Genomic DNA, 14,267 nt, shown 5'->3' with positions numbered 1-14,267 from the left:
CCCGGGCGGTTGGGAATGGTTTGAGGTGCCCGACTGTAGATGCTCTTAGTGCGGTCATAGATTATTTTTTCAGGGCTCGCCCTCCTGATCCGATGGAATGGGTTGTATGGGTATGGGTGATCACTCCCATGTCATTCATACCCTGGGGTGCCATATCCACCATCGTCAGCTGATCTGACAGGGCCTCACCATCCTCGCCTGTGTTTCTCCGTTGTTGGGAGCCCACTGTCTTCATATCCTCTTGTCCAATCAGGCTGGTGGCGGGCCTAGACGGACATGGTTGTACTATTGCAATAATAATAGCATATATGAATCACTATATGTCTAATCAGTGAGTCACATTCTTAGTTATTTATTACTATAAGATGCAGAGCAACACACCAGAAACTGAATACTACGGTACTTAGCAGAGTCAGAAAGCCAACGAGGGGGTTCGGCAATACCTTCATGATGCCAATGACGGTGCCGCGGACGGGAAAGTTCTCGACAACGGTGTTGAGGAATTTCTGCACGTGGGCGGCGAGCAGCATGTAGAGGCAAATGAGCGGGGGCGGGGCCGACGCGACACCCACGATGTTGAGCATCTGTCAAGTCGGAGCAAAGCATAAAAGGCTCCCAGAGTTGGAAGACATTCTCATCGGCGGTGACTAAGGGCATGTACAATGGAGGCAGTACCATGCTACTGCCCCATCTTCCAACTAGATAAAAAAAATCTGAAGCTACATGCATTACAAAAATTACCCAACGCATGGGTGGTCTCATGCATGTTACCAGGTCCCACGGTGACTCTTCCTCCATCAACTTTACTTGCATGTTGTTCGGTTTTTCCTCACAGCACACTCTCTCTCTCTTACCTTTCTCACCCGGAGGACCACACTTTTTGGCAAAGAACCTAGCTCCTCTGCAAGCTACACCAGGCCTTTGCAAGATATAGTCTTTTTCACCGATTTTCTCCACGACAGCATGCATCTGATGTGGAACCATGGGGCAGCTGCACAAGCTGGACCATTGGCCATGTCCTAATCGAAGGTGAGTGTCATGGGTCTCTTACAGAAAAAGAATCAGCAAGACGCGTGTATTTACTACTAGTTTGGTGGCACGCTTTTTTTTGAGACACTGGTGGCGCGCTTTTGTGGCTAGACTCCATTTGCTGGCCCAATTTCTGCAAGTTGATGACTAAACAAATAAATACTCCCTCCGTTTCTTAATATAAGTTTTTTTAGAAATCCCAATATGAACTACATACGGAATAAAATGAGTAAATATACATTTTAAATATGTAGTTTGTATTGAAATTTTTACAAAGACTTATATTTAGGAACGAAGGGAATAAGTAGCATGGGAAAGACAATTGATATCTATAAAAAAAATGATGAGTGAGGTTATTTTGCAGCCTAGCAATAATTCGGTTATTTCTTCTGACACTACAAGGTTGTTCATTTCTTCGGCTCATCGCCCACCACTGTCCAACAACTTGTAAATTCAGACATTTGGTCATGGTTTCAACATAACTAGTCTGATGCAATTAATCAAGAAAATATCCCCAATAAATTCAATGTAGAGTAATTTACTTCCATCAGAATTGCTCACAAAAGGACACACTAAATGATATGCATGCTGATTTTCAAACGTAACTAGTTCTTGAACCAGCCACAAAACATTATGCACCCTCAGTTTTGCAGTATAGTGGCTCACTCATCCCACCCTGACTGAACCAACTACTTGCTAATAGATCCCATAATTCCAAAGTTCACATCTTAGATTCATGCACACAATGTGTAACTAGAAATTTGCAGGCTTGCAGCAGCTATTCAAACCTTTCGCTCAACAAAGGTTTATTACAGAGATTTCATTTCATTGCATTACTTTGTTCGGACAACACATACATGAAACAGAGAAATACTTGAATTTCCTTTCAACACTAGCTAATATCACCACCCATGCCAACAATTAACATTTCACCAGAAAACAACCAGACAACAACAAATTGTACTGATTAACACGCCCGACCCCCGTCTGGCTCGCGTTGCCATTTCGTCTGGTGCTTGCAAATCTCAGATCTAGGAGGTACTTCTCTCCTCGGCACCTCGCGACATCCTCATGCATCATCAATCTCAATGGCGCCAAACCGTAAATGCCGTGCATCTTAAAGCACAACATGTGTCAGCTATAGTTTAATATTATTAATATCTCGCAAATCATAGAATTTATAAAAGGAGACATATAAAACCAGTCAGACACAACATATTACTTGTAAATCTGGAAAAGCAAGCTCATCATGAGTCAAACGATCATGTTACTCACAACACAACTTCATACAGTAGTCATATCAAGAGAGGCGAATAAGAAGTACTCCCTCCATCCGGAACAACTTGTCCCTGAAATGGATGTATCTAGCACCAAGTTAGTGCTAGATACATCCATTTGAGGAACAAGCTTGAGACAAGTTTTTTCGGACAGAGGGAGTACGATGCATACATCTAAACTTAGTGAAACATACAAAATCTAGAAACAAAGATGGCAACCTAGGAAATATTTTGCTTCCATAATCTTCGTTATGAAACTGTTACAATATAGCCACAGAGCATTTCCTTCTAACCAGTCAATAAGTAATTTAAACTGCGACATGCAAACCTTCCTTTAGACCATATTTAAATTGACTGCATGTTTTCTTTGTATTTGGGCCCTTTCTCATTAACATAATGGTAAAACGGAGAAAGAAGTATGATGACAACGCAGGAACTAGTATAACATACAAAATCCAGGACAAAAGATACAAGATGGTAATTTTTCGCTACCATCAACTTGGCTATAAAATGTTTCGGTATGACGATAGTGAGGGACTTCCATTCTAAAAAATAGATGTACTTAATTCTGACCAGTCAAGCTCCTCTACAGACCTCCATGATCTATCTATATGCCTACAAGACGACCACATCACTATTTTTCATAAAGAACAATATCAGTGAAGAGGAATGACATCAGAAAATGGCCACATCGAGGGTTACGATGCTGACACACTTGCCATGGACAAACAAGAGAAAAGTTCGCTCAAACATATGCATCACTTTGATTGTATGCCTCACAGTCACACCAACAAGGCAAATAATGAGACAAACTAAAGCATACACTGATTGGAGGTCCGCTAAGCTAATATTATGGATGATCATCACGAAAGATACCACCATACCGGACCTATCCACATGTTCTTGAAATGTAGCACCATTTTCTTGAAATTTAGCATGATTAAAGGCATGAGAGAGAGCATAGGACAGAAACTGGTAGCTTACTTGTGTTGAAGTAGAAGAAGCGCCGTCGGAGCAGGTCGACGGACTCACTAGCTGTAGCGACTCAACCTCAGACGGTCAAGCCTCTGTGTATCCGTGCCATCCCTGGATTAGTATGCTGGCACACATAGTACATCAATGTATATATCAAAGTGCAATCACATGTATAAATAACATAAAACTGATATATATACCTCATAAGTCTCAGCGGAAACAAACAATCGGGTGTGGAGTCCCATGAACACCATCGGCAAGTTGAGTGTAGACCGTAACCCAACAACGAATCTCACTCGTCGTAGAAATAATCCCGCAATATAATATGTTGCGGCCGTGTAGGTTAGTACATTGAATGTACCGGCAAGATCACTATAAGAAAAAAAGATGATAAACTATACTATATGCAATATGGCTTTGTGGCTCTGTATCCGAGTTTTGTTTGCGTAAAAGCTGGTTTTATTTTCCCTACATCACAGGAATATCATGAGTCTGTACTACGGAGTTTTCTATCATGACATGGTTCCGCCAACCGATGTCTCATAACCCAAAATCATCATAAGTTGCCCACAATTAAGTTATCAGTCTGGTGTTGAGAGTTCTGAGATGGATCCAAGTCCAGAGGCTCAAATTTTCCGTAACCGAGACATGGCTAATCGATTAGGTTTTAACCCTCTGTAGAGGTTTGCACACTTTACCCGTAAGATTCGGTCCCTCTTTTTACATTCTCGCACTTTAGGGTGTTTGAGAATAAGACGACTGAAACATGGTCTTCCAAAGAGTTCCTGTGACCACTGTCTGGTGCTCATCCAATCCTACCGTAGTTCTACAACTGCTAGCACCGTCCCAGCCAGAATCACAACTAAGGTCAACCAAGCCAGAGCCCATAATGACTTGCAGTTGCACAGGTAAGCTTCTGGGCATGAAGTATTCTTCCGTCTCTTTGAGTACGGGTGAAGCTTTCCGCAAGATGTCATGGCGCTTCTCCATGCATCCCGACCATGCATCCATTGCTTGATCCAGGGTGCCCATCAAATCCATCCTTCACCCAGTAGTGTGTATTGAATTCTTGTCTTGAGTCTCAAAATCTTGAGGTCTTGAAGTCTTGAGGTCCTGAAGATGCAGTCATTGACGTAGAGTCCTCCTTCTTCACACCACTCCCTAGCACTCATACCAACCCCGTCTACTATTGCGTAGCATTTTAGAACTAAACAACGTCCCAGGCTTGGTAATAGGGAGATGGGCTTCCTACCTCATGCATACTACTCAACTACAAGGATTCAATATCACTACTGGAGGGATTATGAATGGTGACACTAAATGCAATAAAAACATAGGTATGAAAAGCATGGTCAAAGTGAACTTGCCTGGTAAGTTGATGAAGATAATAACGCTCTTGAAAATAACTTTACTATCCATCACTCGATGTAAATCTAATAAGTCAAACATAGCATTCACATAAGCAAAACACTCCAGCAATCAATTCTATCAATCAAAATTATCAATAAAAAACAAAGAAATCAAATAAAAAATCCAAAGAACTTCAAGGAAAACTACGATAAAAACTTCTAAGGAAAAGTCTAAGACTTTACGACAAACAACAAAATTCGTTTTCTTTGTCCTACATAAAACTAAACATAAAAATAAAGCTTTAAACTAATAAATTAACAGAAAAGAAAATGTAAAACAACTAATTTAACAGAAAGTATTTTTCAAAAAACTTATTTGCAAAAAGAAACAAATAAAAAGCTATTATAAAACTATAACTATGACCTATACAAGTTTTCTTACAAAACTAAAGAAAATAAATTTCAAATAAAAAAATATTCTTCTTGTTCAACAGAAATAAAACTAAATTTGTCAAAAGTGACAAAAGAAAATTAATTAAAAACAACTAAAACTATAAAGAGAAGACTAAAACAAAACTAGACCTAAAACAGTACTGTTTTGCTTAAAACCCTAATTTAAAATAAACGAAAAATAAATCACTATATGCTAATGGATGGACAAAACAATAACAAAACATTAGCAAAAAGAATCAATCAAAAATATTTTATAAAACTCAAGATACGACCAAATTAGTGATTTGAACAAATTTCATCAAACTCAAATTTAAACTACTCAAATTTGAAAAATAATGGCATAAACAGAAACTTCATAAAATTTTGAATCTACTTCAAAAAGAATCACTTAATTTGGATAAGCACACAAAAGGATATTAAATATCTAAGATTAGAACTTTTCTATTTTTAAAACAGAAACGAAAATAAAAACTGATCGGACAGGTGCTACGCGTCGGGCTGCTATTAGGCCTAGAGAATGTGCGATCCGATCTATAAAACGCTCGGCCGATACTTAACGAAACCTCACGTCCTTGTAAAGGATAAACCGACCGGCTAAACCGATAAGATCTAAACCATAAATAAACCGAAGTTAAACCGATCTAGTATAAAAACCTAACTGTTCAGATTAGATCTAATCTAAGGCGTTCATTTTAGATCGAACAGTGGAGGGAGAGTGGAGAGCTCACCACGGTGGAGGTAAACTCCGTCTAGGTTGTCGGCGGTGGTGGCGGCTCGGGGTTGACGCAGGCGGCTCCTCCCGTGGGTCTCCGGCTTTAGGGAGGGCTCCGTTCGACGTGGGCGACGGTGGCGAGCACGAAGGTCTCTTTGGCGTGACTCAGGGATGGCGGGAGCGACGGCGGCGAGTGTGACAGCAGTGATGACGTACGGTGGTTGACGGCGAGCGCGTTCCGGTGGTCGAGGCGCTCCGGCGAGTGCACAGGCGGAAGCGGCAGAGTGAGGGGGTCCGGTGGTGGTGCGTACAAGGGCCCCAGACATCGTACGACGGTGAAGCGAAGTTGGCCGAGCTCCTCTGCTCCCTGGCTCCGGCAAGATTGGACGAGTTCGGGCTCGTCGCTACGGGGTTAACAAAGGGGATAAAGCATGTCAAAACGAGGGAAGGCATCAAGAGACGTCGATGGAGGAACGGAAGGGCTTCGGGGTATCTCACCGGCGACGGAGACGACGGCGTTCTGAAGCGTCGGTGGCGGAGATCCAAACTGCGAGTGCGTGCATGAGAGAGAGTTTTGACAAGGGGTTTTCGAAGGGTTCGAACGAGGGGAGTGCTGGCTATTTATAAGACATAGACGTGCATGAGGGGAAGGGCTGGGATCGCGATCCTGAGGAACTCGGGATATGGCGGCGGGCGCGCGTGCTCTGGCTTGGGCAAGGCGAAGAAGAAGACGTGCGGGGCCTGCTGCCAGTGACCGTGGGGGAAAGAGAGAGGGTTGGGCGACCGAGGGGAAACGCCTTCGGGCGCGAGAGGTGTGGAGGTGGGCTTTGGCCAAAAAACGCTTTCATGTTTTCTATTAAATAAACAGAGAGTAAAAGACAATAAATAAAAATAAAAATAAAAAATTTACCTAGGCATACGATATATCAAAATTTTCATAAAAGGAAATGCTAAAATGTGAACATATTTTAAGAGGCAAATAAAATTCAGAAAGAATCACAAAAGTCCAAGAGTGCCGCCATTGCAATAAAACACAATAAAAATCATTTTCAAAATACCGAAATGATTCCAAATTTATTTTCTCCTAATTTTGCATTGAAGGGAATCATTTTACCCTTATTTCCATTTGTTTATCTTTAGGAGAAAAATAATTTGAATAAAACCCAAATAACTCTTAAATGGTTTTAAATTTGAATTTCAAACCACTTTCAAACCTTTCTGTTTTTTCCTCATTCAAATATATTTCAAATTTGCCCCTGGTTTGGAGGGTCATATTGATCCTCTCTTTATTTTTAAGTGGGTCAGAGGAATTTGAAATTATTCAAATGGGAAGGATTCCAAAATGGAATTTCAAAGGTGGTTTAACTCCCCACTCTCTTTCATTTAAACTTTGGAGAAGTTATTTCATCTCCTCTCTTGAAAGTCCTTGAGTGGCATGAAGTTTGCATTACTTTCAAATGGGGTTTCAAATCATTTCAGATGGAAACACTTTTGGGAAAGTCCGTTTGTTCCCTCTCGTTCAACTTTCAAAAAGTTTCAAATTTCACTCAGTTTCACACAAGCAATCACACCACAATCAAACAGACAATGCAAAATATTTATTTAATATAGCATTCCAAAAATTAGAATTTTGGGATGTTACAAACCTACCACACTTAAAATGAATCTTGTCCTTGAGATTCGAAGAGGCTAGCAAGAGAAGGGTTAGGGTTTGAGGGTCTTGCAGCATATCAATTGATCGAAAACCTCTAGTATGTTACCACACTTAAAATCAGGGATGGTTCTAACCAAGACCCGTGTACTCCATCCTTCAAGTTGACGATGTCGGTCTTCTCATATTTTCTGGGATAACTCTGGCACTGAGGCTCTTTCGGTAGGGAACCTTTTCTTCAAAATCTTGTGTCCTTTCCTCATGGTAAGATTCTTCCGAGACTGGATCTTCGTATCTGACAGGTCTGTCACCAATACTAAAGAACTATCGAAAACCTCATCGTGGTCAACAATTACTGGATTTGCAGAAAATCGGGTCTGGGTTGAACCTCATCGTATATCCTACGATTGGCAACGGTTGCCTGTACAAGGTTCCATCATCCTACCATTCTATGGTTTTATGGCTTGACGTGTCGACACTCTTCTATGGTTTTCAAGGCTCTCTGATTTTCTGTCAACATATAATAGTTCATGATAGAAGTCTCCGGTATGGGGGCCAATCCATCCCGTACTTGAATCATTACCACATACGTAGACAGTGAATCACGTATTCTAACACTTGAGCATCCTCACATGCATTGCAGAATTTCTCTTGTCGATGAACTTAGTTCGGATATATCCATTAATTCTGCAAGCTGAACAAAACATCTATCGTTCTTCACAAATCTCGGGTTTTCGTAACCTCCTAAGGAAATGTCTGTTGATGGAATCATAGTTTCTTCCCACTTTCTTCTTCCAGGGAGTGCTTGATTCCTATTAATTTCCTGGGCCTGTGTGTTATGGACCCACTTCAACACCGGTATGGCTTTAACTCATCATGGGAGTTACAATTGTTCCATATTCTAACATTACACCTCCTTTAAGTCCAATATTACTTCATTCCTTCATACTCCTGAGTTAACCGACATATCGGAATAAACCTCATACCTATTTTGTCCAAAATTCACTCCGCGGAATACATTTTCCTTTCCATGGGTTGAGTGTCCTCACAGGGTACTACCACCCTTAAAAAGTAACACACAAATCCATCCGTAGACCATATTTCTCATATCCTCGAAAATGGTGAACATATGTGTTCGTAAAGTAATAACTCATACAATTCAACATATGAAATCATGACACATTAACTTTACTGATTCATGAATTCATTACAAACTCTGAGGCTTCCATTACATAATTCAACTCATCGAACTTATGAAAATAAAATTGCTTTCTAGTACTCTTGTTATCCATATCAAACTTTCAACTACTCAGCTCCAACTTTCATCTTGTCGGACATTTAGTAGCATAATGCCCTGCTTCCCTACAACGAAAACAAATGACTTCCGGTAAGTGTTTGGTCTTCTTGGGAATGGTGTCTGCTCTTTGGGTTCTTGGGTTCTTCTCTGTACATTTATTAGTGTAATGACCTAAATCCTTGCACGTGTAACAAGTGATATGACTCAGGTCCTTCTCTACAGAAATTGAGTTGTTCTGGGGATGCCTTCGTTTTCTCTTCCTGGATTTCTCCGTAATGATCTTCTATTTCCGGAGGGTCAAACTTCACTTCTGCTGTCGGCAAGTCTCCGGACTCTTCTCTTTTCATTGTGCAATACTGGGAATAATGTCCTTCTCCGCAGGAATAGCAGGCATGAGCGTAAAATCTGTTTAGACCTTCTCCATCAGGGTCTTCAAGAACTTCCTCCATCACGGATTCTTCTAAACTATCCCCGAAGGCTTCTTTCTGGTGCTTGGTAATTTCTTGTACCTTGGGGTAGATTTGGCACTCAGCCGGGAAATGAGTAGCTCCTTCACACATGAAACAAGTAACCTACCCAGTTGTGCATTCTTTAGCTGGGTGATTTCCTTCACAATGAGGGCATCCATCCTTGTGTTCTTCATTGGTGTGTCCTATTTCTCCACAAATCTTGCAGGCACAAGGTTTCTTCATCGGGTTGTCCCAATGCTTCCAGATGAGACGAGATCTCAACAAAGTCTTCTTGAATTCCTCCCAAGTTCTTGCTCCGTTACATCCTTGTATGGCTTGATGCATTTTCCACCAGGTTGTAGCACTTTTTGTAAAGTACCGAAGAGCATATTGAACCTCATACTTGCTTCCAATCAAGTTGTTCCTGAAGTGATCCTCCATATTCTGAATCCATAGTTCTACCTTCGGTTGAGTCATCGGTTCAGAGAATACCAATCCTTCATTCATCATCTATTGGTTCCAATGGTTTTGGGATGAGATACAGGAGGCAGAGAGAGATACACACAATACAAACAAAAAATTTGAAACGGGTTTTATTTATGGCTGTCAAAAAAAACATCAGACAAATGACAGCTCACAAATCGTCGCATCTAACGTAAGTATATACAAGGGGTTTGGTCTTCTAAAGGTCGAATAATTCTTCAGATTCTTCAAGTCTTCGCAGTCTTCAACTGTTGTAGCTTCAACTCTTCCAATGCATGGTGAAATCCTCATTACTTTGAAGAGGCCATCAGTTGTTCGATATCTGGTCTTTCTTGGAGCTACTTCAGTTGATCCTCCATGTGGTCAAAAGGGACAAGGGTATATTCTAACTATTTGAGGTAAGAGGGAATATTTTATAAAATAAGAAAAGATGATAAGTAAAGGATGTTTTTGAGAATAAAGTTTTAGAGATTTCCTGTCCTAGGGGCTTTTCGATTTCTATGGTCACATCCTACAGTCAACATGTACTCTGATACCATATCTGTAGCGACCCGACCTCAGACGGTCAAGCCTCTATGTATTCGTGCCATCCCTGGATCAGTATGCTGGCACACACATTACATCAATGTATATATCAAAGTGCAATCACATGTATAAATAACGTAAAATTGATATATACCTCATAAGTCTCAGCCGAAACAAACAATCTGGTGTGGAGTCCCATCAATGCCATCGGCAAGTTGAGTGTAGACCGTAACCAACAACAAAACTCACTTGTCATAGAAATAATCCTGCAACATAATATGTTGCAGTCGTGTAGGTCAATACATTGAATGTACTGGCAAGATCACTATAAGAAAAACAGATGATAAACTATACTATATGCAATATGGCTTCGTTGCTCTGTATCTAAGTTTTGTTTGTGCAAAGGCTGGTTTTATTTTCCCTACATCAAAGGAATATTAGGAGTCTGTACTACGGAGTTTTCTACCATGACATGGTTCTGCCAACCGATGTCTCATAACCCAAAATCATCATAAGTTGCCCACAATTATGTTATTAGTCCGGTGTTGAGAGTTTCGAGATAGATCCAAGTCTAGAGGCTCAAATTGTCCATAACCGGGGACACGACTAATCGATTAGGTTTTAACCCTCTGCATAGGTTTGTACACTTTACCCGCAAGAGTTGATCCCTCTTTTTACATTCTCGCACTTCAGGGTGTTTGAGAGCAAGACGACTGAAACATGATCTTCCAAAGAGTTCCCTTAACCACTATCCGGTGCTCATCCAATCCTATCATAGTTCTACATCTGCTAGCACCGCCCTAGCCAGAATCACCACTAAGGTCAACCAAGCCAGAGCCCATAATGACTTGCGGTTGCACAGGTAAGCTTCCGGGCATGAAGTAATCTTTCGTCTCTTTGAGTCTGGGTGAAGCTTTCCGCAAGATGTCATGGCGCTTCTCCATGCATCCCGACCATGCATCCACTGGTTGCTCCACGGTGCCCATCAAATCCGTCCTTCACCCAGTAGTGTGTATTGAATTCTTGTCTCGAGTCTCGAAATCTTGAGGTCTTGAAGTCTTGAGGTCCTGAAGATGCTGTCCTTGTAGATTCCATCATGAAGTTGTCGTCATTGACGTAGAGTCCTCCTTCTTCACACCACCCCCGAGCACTCATACCAACCCCGTCTACTATAGCGTAGCATTTAGAACTAAACAACGTCCCGGGCTTGGTAATAGGGAGATGGGTTTCCTACGTCATGCATACTACTCAACTACAAGGATGCAATATCACTACTGGAGGTATTATGAATGGTGACACTAAATGCAATAAAAACATAGGTATGAAAAGCATGGTCAAAGTGAACTTGCCTGGTAAGTTGATGAAGATAACAACGCTCTCGAAAATAACTTGATACTATCTGTCACTCCGATGTAAATCTATTAAGTCAAACATAGCATTCACATAAGCAAAATACTCTAGCAATCAATTCCATCAATCAAAATGATCGATAAACAAAAAATAAATCAAATAAAATCCAAAGAACTTCAAGGAAAACTACGATAAAAACTTCTAAGGAAAAGTCTAAGACTTTACTACAAACATAAAAAATTGTTTTCTTTATCCTACATAATACGAAACATCAAAATAAAGCTCTAAACTAATAAATTAACAGAAAATAAAATGTAAAACAACTAATTTAACAGAAAGTATTTTTCATAAAACTTTATTTGCAAAAAGAAACAAATAAAAAGCTATTATAAAACTCTAACTATGACCTATACAAGTTTTCTTATAAAACTAAAGAAAATAAATTTCTAAAGTTAAAAAAAATATTTTTCTTGTTCAACAGAAATAAAACTAAATCTGTCAAAAGTGACAAAAAGAAAATAAATTAAAAACAATTAAAACTTTAAAGAAAAGACTAAAACAAAACTAGATCTAAAACAGTACTGTTTTGCTTAAAACCCTAATTAAAAATAAACTAAAAATAAATCATTATATGCTATTGGATGGACAACACAATAACAAAACATTAGAAAAAAGAATCAATCAAAAATATTTTATAAAACTCAAGATACGACCAAATTAGTGATTTGAACAAATTTCATAAAACTCAAATTTAAACTACTAAAATTTGAAAAGTAATGGCACAAACAAAAACTTCATAAACATTTGAACCTACTGCAAAAAGAATCACTTAACTTGGATAAGCACACAAAAAGATATTAAATATCTAAGATTGAAACTTTTCTGCTTTTAAAACAGAAACGAATAAAAACAGACCGGACAGGTGCTACGCGTCGGGCTGCTATTAGGCCTAGAGAATGTGCGATCCGATCTATAAAACACTCGGCCGATACTTAACGAAACCGCATGTGCTAGTAAAGGAAAAACTGACCGACTAAACCGATAAGATCTAAACCGCAAAACCGAAGTTAAACCGATCTAGCTAAAAAAACTAATTGTTCATATTAGATCTAATCCAAGGCGTTTATTTTAGATCGATCGGTGGAGGGAGAGTGGAGAGCTCACCGCTGTGGAGGTGAACTCCGGCGAGGTTGTCGACAGTGGTGGCGGCTCGGGGTTGACGCAGGCGGCTCCTCCCATTGGTCTCCGGCTTTAGGGAGGGCTCTGTTCGACATGGGCGACGGTGGCGAGCATGAAGGTCTCCTTGGCATGACTCAGGGACGGCGGGAGCGACGACGGCGAGGGTGACAGCGGCAATGACGTACGGTGGTTGACGGCGAGCGCGTTCCGGTGGCCAAGGTGCTCCGGCGAGTGCATGGGCGGAAGCGGCGGAGTGAGGGGGGGGGTCCGGTGGTGGTGCGTACGAGGGCCCTGGACGTTGTACGGCGGTGAAGCGAAGTTGGCCGAGCTCCTTTGCTTCCTGTCTCCGACGAGATCGGACGAGCTCGAGCTCGTCGCTGCGGGGGAAACGGAGGGGATAAAGCATGTCAAAACGAGGGAAGGCATCAAGAGACGTCGATGGAGGAACGGAAGGGCTTCGGGGTAGCTCACCGGCGACGGAGACGACAGCGTTCTGAAGCGTCGGTGGCGGAGATCCAAACTGCGAGTGCATGCATGAGAGAGAGTTTTGATGAGGGGTTTTCGAATCAAACGAGGGGAGAGCTGGCTTTTTGTAAGACATAGACGTGCGCGAGGGGAAGGCCTGGGATCGCGATCCCGAGGAACTCGGGATACGGCGGCGGGCGCACGTGCTCTGGATTGGGAAAGGGGAAGAAGAAGACGGGCGGGGCACACTGCCAGTGACCGTGGGGGAAAGAGAGAGGGTCGGGTGACCGAGGGTAAACGCTTTCGGGCGTGAGAGGTGTGGAGGTGGGCCGGCTGGCGCAAGTTCGGCCCACTGGGTGGGCTTTGGCCAAAAAACGCTTTCCTGTTTTTTATTAAATAAACAGAGAGTAAAAGACAATAAATAAAAATAGAAATAAAAAGTTTACCTAGGCATATTATATATCAAAATTCTCATAAAAATATATCCTGAAATGTGAACATATTTTCAGAGGCAAATAAAATCCAAAAAAAATCACAAAAGTCGAACAGTGATGCCGTTGCAATAAAACACAATAGAAATAATTTTCAACATACTGAAATGATTCCAAATTTATTTTCTCCAAATTTTCCATTGAAGGGAATCATTTTACACTTATTTCCATTTATTTATTTTTAGGAGAAAAATAATTTGAATAAAACCCTAATAACTCTTAAATGGTTTTAAATTTGAATTTCGAACCACTTCCAAACCTTGTGCTTTTTCCTCATTCAAATATATTTCAAATTTGTCCCTGGTTTGGACGGTCATATTGCTCCTCTCTTTATTTTGAAATGGGTCAGAGGAATTTGAAATTATTCAAATGGGAAGGATTCCAAAATGGAATTTTAAAGGTGGTTTAACTCCCCACTCCCTTTCATTTAAACTTTGGAGAAGTCATTTCATCTCCTCTCTTGAAAGTCCTTGAGTGGCATGAAATTTTCATTACTTTCAAATGGGGTTTCAAATCATTTCAGATGGAAACACTCTTGGGAAAGTCCTTTTATTCCCTCTTATTTAACTTTCAAAAAGTTTC

At 40.8% G+C, this 14,267-nt stretch overlaps 1 long non-coding RNA gene across 1 annotated transcript; it reads right to left on the bottom strand.

Moving 5' to 3' along the window:
* Positions 1-1,845: 1,845 nt before the first annotated feature.
* On the bottom strand, positions 1,846-6,194 carry LOC119297047. The gene is made up of 3 exons (XR_005145500.1): positions 5,812-6,194; positions 3,291-3,405; positions 1,846-2,145 (listed from the first exon to the last, which is right to left on the bottom strand). It is a non-coding gene; the product is annotated as an uncharacterized LOC119297047 (long non-coding RNA).
* Positions 6,195-14,267: the final 8,073 nt, after the last annotated feature.

The sequence above is a fragment of the Triticum dicoccoides genome, chromosome 5A, assembly GCF_002162155.2.
Source record: "Triticum dicoccoides isolate Atlit2015 ecotype Zavitan chromosome 5A, WEW_v2.0, whole genome shotgun sequence".
Taxonomy (NCBI): Eukaryota; Viridiplantae; Streptophyta; class Magnoliopsida; order Poales; family Poaceae; genus Triticum; species Triticum dicoccoides.
The sequence above is the reverse complement of the archived record's forward strand: the minus strand, read 5'-3'. Positions and strand labels throughout refer to the sequence as shown.